At 38.2% G+C, this 10,018-nt stretch overlaps 1 protein-coding gene across 4 annotated transcripts in view; it reads left to right on the top strand.

Annotated features, from left to right (window-relative positions):
- FRY (FRY microtubule binding protein) overlaps positions 1–10,018 on the top strand; it is a 234,520-nt gene that overhangs the window by 56,590 nt on the left and 167,912 nt on the right. The window lies entirely within an intron of this gene.

Genomic DNA, 10,018 nt, shown 5'->3' with positions numbered 1-10,018 from the left:
GTATCCTTATATTCTTGGAGAAGTTTCCAGTTTATAAAGGATTCTGCCTGTGCTGGTGCTATGTTCTTAGTTCACTGAATTAGTCAATAGGTAGCGATGACCTTCCTTGATCTGTGGAAGAGTTCAGGCAAGGTTCGTGTGTTAGAGCCCTGTGTGAGTCGGGAGGATACGGTGTCACTGAGCACCAGTACCTGACTGAGCATGAGCTCAAGTTCCACACCCAACACCGCCTGCAGCTCCACTGAAAGCTTTCAAAACAGGTGAATCCCAGTTGTTTATTTTTTATGATCACCCATCCCTTTTGAATTAGGTTGCTAAAGAAGTTAACTGGATTTTCTCCAGATCTAAGCATCATATTCAAATAAAAGTATTCTATCTCAGTGGATTGTTTTTTGTTATATACCCTGTATGTTAGATCTCACAGCTGAGGAGCCAATCCAGAGATCAAAAAGAAAGAACCTATTTTCCTCTTCTACTCTGGTGAAAAAAAAAAAAGACATGGGGGAGAATGAGATCTGCTAATTTTAATAAGTTTTTTAAAAAATTAGTTTAGATTTTCAGAGCCTTTAATGCTGCAGTGGCCAAACAAGGACCTGGGAGTTTGATACTTAACCAGATTAGGCACTTAATAATCTACAAAGCAACTGTTAGATGTTTCAGAAGCTAAATGCCTTTGAAAATCTAGACTGTGCTGACTCAAGATCATTAATCATTTTAAGTGTAGTTAAAGCAACTATAATTATTTTCTTTACTAGGAAATCAATCAGTTTTAAATGTGACATTTTTTTGTGCTTTCTTCCTTGTGTACTAAGCCTAAAATATTTTTCTTTTAGTTCATAAAAAGCAGATTGTGAATTTTTTTTCACTAAACTGCAGTTTCCATTCAAATGTAGCCTGTGAGAAACCTTGAGTAACGTAGAAGAGGGTAATTTACCTTTTTCTAACATAAGCAATCAGCTGTGTTGGACCTCATAGCTGTTGGAGAACCAAGACATTTTTTTTTTTTAGCAGAAAGAGATGAACTCTGGAGGGTATAAAAGACCCAATTACAAAGAATGCACATATATTTAACTTGGCCTGTGCCAGGATGCTTGTGCTTCTGTAGAAAAGCAGTAAGTTGGAGGATGGTGGAGCTCTGTTTATTGCCTGTGCCTAGATCAGAGAGTTGATGTTGCAAAACCTTCCCCACAGCAAGGGAGAGTCCTCAAACGAGTGCTCATCAGTTAAAAAGTACTATATTGAGGAAAAAAAAGCAGCAAAGAGAGACTCTCTCTGAAATTGAGATCTCAACTGCCACAGGTTATTTCAAAAGGTGAAATAATGGGTATACTTACAGGTAATGTTTTAATTTTTAAAAAAAGTTTCCTTCCCAATGCTTAAAAAATATTATAGAAAAGATTTTGCAAGTTCAGATCAGGTGTTCTTTCATAAGATCAGTGAGATTTTTTTTTAAACCAAATTGTTGTCTCCTCTCTAGCTAACATCTAAACACACTGTTCTGCAAGTTAAGGATATTACTTAGTAAGCTCCATACGCTGTGTCTCACCAGTGCTTGCTTGGGAGGGTTATATAGAAAGTGAATTCAAAACTACATAAGACATTCCATTCAACAGCTGATTAGGACTGAGATTGTTTACTGATATCAGTTCTTCAAAGAATGGAAAAAATAATTTTGAGTAGTAACAGGAGAGCGCTACAGCAGAAGGGTCATCTGCACGTAATGAGGAATGTAAGGGAAAAGCAACCATGAGGAACAGAAATTTCATTGTAAAATCGTATGGCCTGATTTTTCCTGACACTGCCTCACAGCAGTCATTTATGTAAAGTTCCTGGCCAGTGGCATGATTCATGAAGATTTTTGTTGACAGCTATTTATGTTTACTTTGGATATTTAGAATTATTTTTAAAGGGATGAAGGGCATAGTGATTGACAGCTTAGCTATTAAGGGTATCAAGTGAGCTAAGAAGTGTATGTTTGTATGCATGTCCTGTTTATAAACTGCAGTGAGGGAAAGAAAAATATATTTTTTGTTTTACCACCTGGCATGACTTCTTGGGTAATCCTGATTTTTGAAACATTACTTCTTCCCGCTTTGAAACAAAAAAGCAGGTTTAAAATTGTAGATGCTATCCAGCTGAGTCATTAGGTTCTTGGTCTAACTGGAGGTAGCACTGGTCTGAGCTACCTGAACCTGAATTTTTTGTTTACTTTTGAGTAAAATGAGAAAAAAGCTCGTCCTGTAATGAACCAGGCTCCAGCTATGCCAAGCACTTCACTCACAGGAAAGATCTGAGTCCTGCTCTGAAGGATATACAGTCTTGTTTGTGGCAGTACATGTCAGGGAAGGTGGCAAATCAGTGCAGTGATACATACAATATCTTTCATAATTTGAAAAACGGGTAGATAACTGTAGATAACTAACTGTTAGTTACCTTGGATCAACTAATTCTGATGGTGCTCAGTATCCTGTTTCAGCCAGGTAATTCTTACGCAGGTGTTGCAAGAGGTAGCAGTTTTTTGATTCATTCAGAGTGAGTTCTGTATGCATAAGACCCATCTGAGGAAACTGTGGAGGTGTTACAAGGGCATGTGTGCCTGGCTGGTCTGATGACTTCTCTGATATCTCTCTCGTGGCTGGCAGAGCATGATGCCTGATAGGAAGGTGTAAAGCAGCAAATGTAGTACAGCCTGATTCCATGTCCGTCCCATCTTGATCTATACTAGATGGAAGGTGGTTGAAACTCTTCCAACATATGTTCTCATTTTATGAGAGAAGTGAAAAATCAACTTACTTTCTAAGGTTGATGTATCTGGTGGAGCAAAGGGACATAAGCAGAAGGATACCTTTCTACAGAGTAATGAAAACGTTGAGGTGTGAGTATCCAAATAGGTCAACCAGAAAGGAAGAAGTGTTAATAATTAAAGACAAAACTAGAGAATGGAAAGGAAAGTTAAAAAAAGAACAAGTAAGCAAATAGCTTGTCACAAGAGCATCTTGTTTAAAGTCAGGGAAAACTTTAAGAACTGCTGTGGCAGAATTAAGAGAGAGAATATATATCTGTAAATGTATTTGAGATTCAGGAAAACATTGTGTTGAAAATCACACTGTAATGATTGCCTACATTGAGATAAGATCTGTCTGAGGGATGTGCTAGTATGAGAGAGCAAATTTGAGCTATTACACTGAAGATTCCACCTCCTAATTGGGTAATCAATGAAAATGTCGTACACTTGCAGCATGTTACATGGTGGTATCTTGTGGAAGATGAGTATTTTGAACATGTCATCCTACAACAGAGACAAAATCAAGAAAACTAAGGTGTGTGAGGTGATTTGTGTTAGGGCCAGGGATGCCTTGGTTTTGGCATCAGCTCACCACTCTGAGTGGGTACACCCCCATCCTTGTCTGTCTTGCTTTGCTTTCCATCACATCTCAAGCACCTCTCTGAATAGTCAGGAGCTTTTCCTTTCCCAAGGCAGGTTCCCAGCTGGCTGCCTCCTATATGCCTGGGGTTAGAAGGGAGAGACGAGTTTGCCCCAGCTCTGTGGCCCTGGTAAAAGAGGGGGAAACCTGCCTGAATCTCAGGGTGTGCCTGGTAATGACGAGCACAAGAATGAGAAGAAAAGCTGAGAACTCTTATATCTCAGCTATAGTCACATACAGTAATTGTTAGCTGTCCCTAGAGACCCTGTAGAAACAAAACAGGCTTCTTTGAACAATGTGATGAAATGAAAGGTATCCCGGCCCATGGCAGATGTTCAGACTAGCCGATCTTCGAAGATCCCTTCCAACCCAAACCGTTCTATGACTCTATGAATATCTGGTGGTGGGCATGCTCCAGCCCTTCCCCTCCCTGGCTTCTACTTCTCTGCCCTCCTATAGAGTTTCCTGTCAGGAGGGTAGAAGAGATACAACTACATTACAGAAGGGAAGAGGAAGGGTGGGTTTACGACATATATACAGTCCTAAATTTTTGAGTATATGACTGAGAGGTTCAGTCTGTGCAGTGTGTAATGAGAAAATAATAACTTGAGGAAAAGAGGGACAGCCACAACATCTGTATTCCCTCTGTCCTAGGCTCTGCGTGACCTGGTACCGATCTCTTAGGAGTAAATTAACAAATAGAAATTATACTTTGGGAAGTGGATAGGGTTCAGTTACTACATCTTGTCTCTGAAAAAGCACCCAGAATTAGGGTCACAATCAGGGGCTGTTTGGAAATTTCCTGCTATGAGGAAGTTCTGACACATCATGCTGGGACATTTGGAGAGTATGCTATGTAACCTTGTTTCTAAAATACAGATAAGGGTTTGTTACAAAACTGAGAAGGAAATAAGTTTATAGGATACCAGTAATGGAAAACAGCTTGTTTAGGGATCATCCCTGGAAACTATGGTGAAGAGCAGGAAGAAAATACTGCTGAAGTTATTCTTCATGCCTGCTGATGCCTGTGGGCTGTGCTTGTGGGACACAGGCTGCATTTTGACTTGCACAGCAGTATTTCTTGCGTCAGTGTTGCCTGAGTCTGTGCCCCAGTGGTAGTGGTGCAGATTTCATATTGGCTTATAGGATGGTATATTTTTAGCATATGTATGGTAGGTCTGGGCAAACAAAATTTGTTCCTGGCTGGCTGATGCTTCCAGACACCGTCCAGCTGGGAGAAACTCAGAAGCGAATGTCAGAGTCCTAACAGTACATGTCAGTTTAACAGCTCCAAAGCAAAGTCAAAGGAAGGATAATTGTATTTTGAATCTTGAAGGCATAATTCCAACATTAACCAATAAATCCACTGCAAAATGCCTAGTTATCATTTATTATTTATACATAAGGCACAACCCCCTTACAGCCTATTTAATTACTGTAGTGAATTCACTGAACAAGCTGATGATGAGAGCTGGGTGATGCATGAATCTGTCACATGTCTATGAAAATAAGTTAATTTTACTCTATTAGATTCCATTTAATAGGCTTCTATTTAAATATTTTATATAACTGTACCCAAATTGCCTCATATCCTTGCTCTGAAAATATAGACATGCTCTTCATTTCTATGCTGCTACCTTCCATTTTGACACAGTTTACATTGTAAACATGCATTCCCTGTGCGTTATTTACTGTTCTGCTTCTGCCTGTTTTGCTTCTCATCACTAGGTGGCAATAGCTGAACAGTCACTTACAAACAGGAGGGAAAACAAAATGGTGCGGCAAAACTAGTGAGACATTAACTAAGAAGGATTTCTGTTGCTTTATTTAGAGCTTAGCGCATGAAATCAGGTTTGTCTAATGAAATCTTATTTTCTGCAGTGCTTTCTGTCACTCTATACTTTTAATTTGGACCCTAACATCGTGTTTATTTTACCTTGTAAATCAGGGGACATTATAGTACATAGAATTCAATTGATTTAGATAACAATTTTGATCTTCATTTTAACAGAGGACATTAGTAAAGCATGTGTACAAGCTGCTTTGCTAATACTTAGCTCGAATTGTTTTGTGTTAGGCAAACTATAACGAGAAAAGCAAAAAACCCACTTTAAAATATTTTAAATAAGGAAATAAGCACATAAACTCAACAAATGCCCAAGTTGAAGAAGATAAACTCACTACGTACATATAAATACTCTGGGTTTTTTCTGCTTAAAAGTAAAAATATTATTCTTTTTTTGTTGCTGGCTTACACGGGGATTTGTTTTTTCCCCCTGAAACCATAGGGAGACAATCAGATAACTAAACATAAGTGTCTAAAACAAAGCCTCCAAATGCTTCAGAAGGCTGTGGATCTAATGTATGTCTTATGTCATATCTGCCAGTCTCTGTGAATAACTCACATACCTTAGGATATCTATAATCACCCTAGACACCTATATTTAGGCACCTGAATACTGTTCAACTATGACCAGTATCCATCTGAAAGCTAGAGGTTCCCAGAGAAGGGAATGTGAAATCATGAACACAGTGCAATCTGTTCTGGGATAATGACAGTATCATAGGTCCTTTTTCGTTTCCTCTTAGGTGTGTTCTGCACTGGTATCAAAGAGACCTGGGAATCATTCTTTGTAGGGTTGCTTTATTTTGCCCAGGAGGACTAGATTGTATCAAAATGACGAAGACCTTAGTAAACAGCCTTTACTTACTCCTGGGGTGAAAAACTCCGGACAGCTAAACTTTTATAGAAACCGTACCACTATAAATCCAAGCTGATTCCATGGAAATCAGACACACAGGAATAATTCAACATACAACATTATTTGGCTAAAAGGACATAGCATTGACCCAAGTTAAGGAGGAAGAGCTATATGAAGGCATAGAAAATAATAATAAAAATAATATGTTAAACTTTCAGTAGTTCAGCAAAGCTACTTTTGGCTTTGGGATCTGTGTCCACATCACTACGTGGAGGACAAAATTTGAATCCAGTGTTTATACTTACTTTTTTACTGTTGTCATCCGTTAGAGATTTTCAGCTACTCTTTGCATTTAGCCTCAGATTCTGAAGAGTTAAGATTGCGAAATACAAATAGGTCCTTTCATACCAAGCTAAAATGAGCCCTGGAAGATTGTGCAAGACTGTACTATATTCAAATCTCCATGTGCTTTTTTAAGAATTCCTGCAAGCATTGCTCAGAACATAGAGGACTAAACTGCCTGTATGACTGTTATAAATTGTAGACATTAAAACTGTAAACAAAATTGCTACCTATACTACTAAATATTAAAAATCTAAATACCCAATTGGCGAAAGTAGTTACTCTAAGCATCATGTGTATATAGCAAGGAGAAACAGGCTGCTTTGGACAAATAATTGTGCTCTGTACTGGAATGCTTTGGAACTATTGTGTCATGCTGAAGGCACTCACCTCCCAGTGTAGGCATCTGAACTGGATGCCTCAAGATAGATATTGTGAATACCTCCAGCAGTATATGTTTTTGTTATTCTTTTTCCTTTACTGAGTGAAAGTTTTGAAGTCTATTTTTCAGATGTTTTGTGATTAGAATAGCTGTTCATGCAATGTTCTGCTTATGAGAACAGTTCTGACCCTGCTGATGAACAGCATCACCCACTTTCTTTTGTCCAAAGTTGGAGCATGGAAACTCCACAGCTGCAGACTTTGTTCAGATAGAGAAGAGTATAAGCCAGGTACCCAAGGCTCCTGGATACATATCTGCCAGGATACCTCTGATCTCAGAAGGCAGATGAGAGAAGAGAAGGTGCACTACATGTCACAAGTGTGGAGTGTGAGTTACACACAAATAATTTAAGCAATGCTTATATTATCATGGTAATCAGCAGGTGCTTCATCATGGCAGACCTATGAGAAGCCTTCCATTTTAGATCAATGGTTTCTTAACTGTGAAAAAAAAAGTTACATTCTTTTTGTCAACTCCCATGTAGTAATATTATAAAAGAGAAGCCCACTTCATTTGTAAGTATGTAAGTCTGCAATATCCATCATCAGACAGCTTACTTTCTCTGACAGGTTTTGTGTGCTTATGCCTGTCTATCTTTCACAGCCTGGAATGTGTAATTAAATTGTAAATATTATATAGTCAGCAAGAATGGAAGTAGAAGCTCTGTATCTTCAAAACTCCTTAGTCTTTTGAGCCTCCCAAAAATAAGTTCAGAACACTAGGTTAAAATGCTGCTGTCTCTGCCATTTCAGTATGTTATTCCTGTTTAGGAGTGTTTCTAAAATGTGAGTAAAACCACGATAACTGGAGAATGTTTTATTTGAGCAAATTTAGACTGGGAAATATTTAAATTTAATTTAGCATTTAAATTTTTTAAAAATAATTTAAGATTAATGATAGAAGTTATTGAGATTTTAATTGGTTATACTTTTAAAGAGGCTATTAGAGGAAATGTTGAATTCTGAAGCATATACTAAAAGGTGAAAGCAGTGAGATTCTGTGTTGTGTATTAATATTGTGATGCAAAGTTTAAAAAAAGACCTACTATATATGAAATTTTGGTTCCAAATCACTTTGAAGAAAGTCAGTAAAAACGGTGCTAGGGGATCTGCTACTCCTAGACAGATGGCTGAATGTAGCTGTAGGCATTTCAGTGTTATTCTGCAAGGAAGTGCAAGTAGGCATTAGGTAATACTTTAACATCCCAGACACAAACTCTACTTATGGTAGTCAAATCCAGATATCCTTGGATGTGATAGCCCATTTATTTCTTTACCAAATGATCATAAAGTCAAGAAAGATTGTGCTGGTTAGATCTGATAGCTGTGAAGACCAAGGACAAGTGACAAGAACATTACTGGATCATATTCACACAAGCTGAGTCAGGATAAGCAAGGATAGATCTGCAGTTTTGAGAAGACAAACTTGAGAAATAAAAGGAACTGGTTAATTAGAGTTAAGAAAACAGGTACTCGCCTGCGAGGGATGTCTGAAATTTCTTTAACTTGAAAGCACCAAAACCAACCAACCAACAAACCCTTGAACTTTTCATTCTGCCTGTGAGGGAGATGTGAGACCCTCAGGAGCATCCCATGGGGCCCACTAGTCACCCACTTCACCTGGTATTCTCCCAACAGCAGCAGTAGAAGGCACTGTTTGGGAAGAGCTCACTTTCTGCAGCCCATCCCTCTCATACGCCCCAGCAAGTTATCGCAATGTTAGGGATGTTAGAGGTATGTTTAAGTGTCCTTTAGAGATCTAAATTTGTATTTATTATCACCATTTTGAAGCTGCTAATGCTATCTACCTCCACAATCTCCAGCAGCAAGTCCCAGAAGCTCACCAGCCATTTCAGTGAATGCTCCAACATTCTTATGGAAAAGGACTGAAGAGTTATTGGAAGAATCCCCATTGCATTGTTAATGCAGATGTGGCTTGGAGGTTAGAGAGTGTCAATTTAAAGTGAGCACTATCAAGAGTTTAGCTGAGTAAGAATAGCTGAAGGAATTACAAGCAAGTGGTTAAACATCCTTACTCCTTTACAACTTTGAAACAAGAACATTGATTTTAAAGAGTCCAATATCCCATGAGGAAGAGAGATGGAGTAAGAATTTGTAGGGGGAAGATGATCTGTATCAACAGAGAGGCTGCTTGTCACTCAAGACTTTGAGTGAAACAAACTTTGGCGGGAGATTGTATTTAAAGGTATGGATTTAACTGAAAATTAGATAAAATCCAATATGGATTTAGGAAATACAGCTATTTGCAAATTAACCTTATATTTTTATTTTCAACAAGAGAATTATGATAAAATTAATATATTAGTCATTTTCTTAAAAGCACTTGATGTAGCACCACAGGAAAAATTATTACTTAAATCCTTGAACATAGGAATTAATGCAACATTTTTGAGGGTGAATAAGGACTTCCAAACCTACCTGGCATTGTCTCTGCTGAAAAATCAATTAGTGGGATGGTAGGAAGTCATCAGTCGTAGACCTTGGGGCTTGCCTTATTTGGTGTTAAATTTAACTTTAATTATAAAAAGCTGGAGTGTGCCGGTTAAAGCAAGATGGTACAATGAGGAGACATTGTCAGTGGGGCAGGTGGGGGAACAGATGGGACAGTGAGGTCTCAGAACATAAATTGGGGACCCAGAGTGGTAGCAATAGATGATAATTACCCATATAGGGAGGAAGAGGTGAACAGCTCTCATTGATGTAGTTGGTGAGGTCAAACCTGAGATACTCTGAACATTTCTGGTAGTCCATGTTCATGAAAGGGAGTAAACAGGTTTTGAGTCAATTTCATTTAGAAACTGAAAGAAGGTTTAAAAAGCGAGTTTCTACAACAGCCTTCCATTAGTGAGGTCACAAAACCTTATCTCTAGATGAGGTATGTTTACAGAAGACATTTAGCATATTTTCAGTGAGAACTGCAGGAGCTTGATCTCAATGACCCTTGTGTTCCTCAGTTTCCAGTCCAAACCAAATATTCCACATACTGAAACTAAAAATAATGTGCGAATATAATTGCTGACAAAGTTTTTAGAAGAATCAGCAGCAGACAAGCTCTTTTTTGGCTCAGATACTATAATTATGAAATGC

The sequence above is a fragment of the Corapipo altera genome, unplaced genomic scaffold, assembly GCF_003945725.1.
Source record: "Corapipo altera isolate COAL_440 unplaced genomic scaffold, ASM394572v1 0, whole genome shotgun sequence".
Classification (NCBI taxonomy): domain Eukaryota; kingdom Metazoa; phylum Chordata; class Aves; order Passeriformes; family Pipridae; genus Corapipo; species Corapipo altera.
This window is presented reverse-complemented; position numbering and strand designations above follow the sequence as displayed.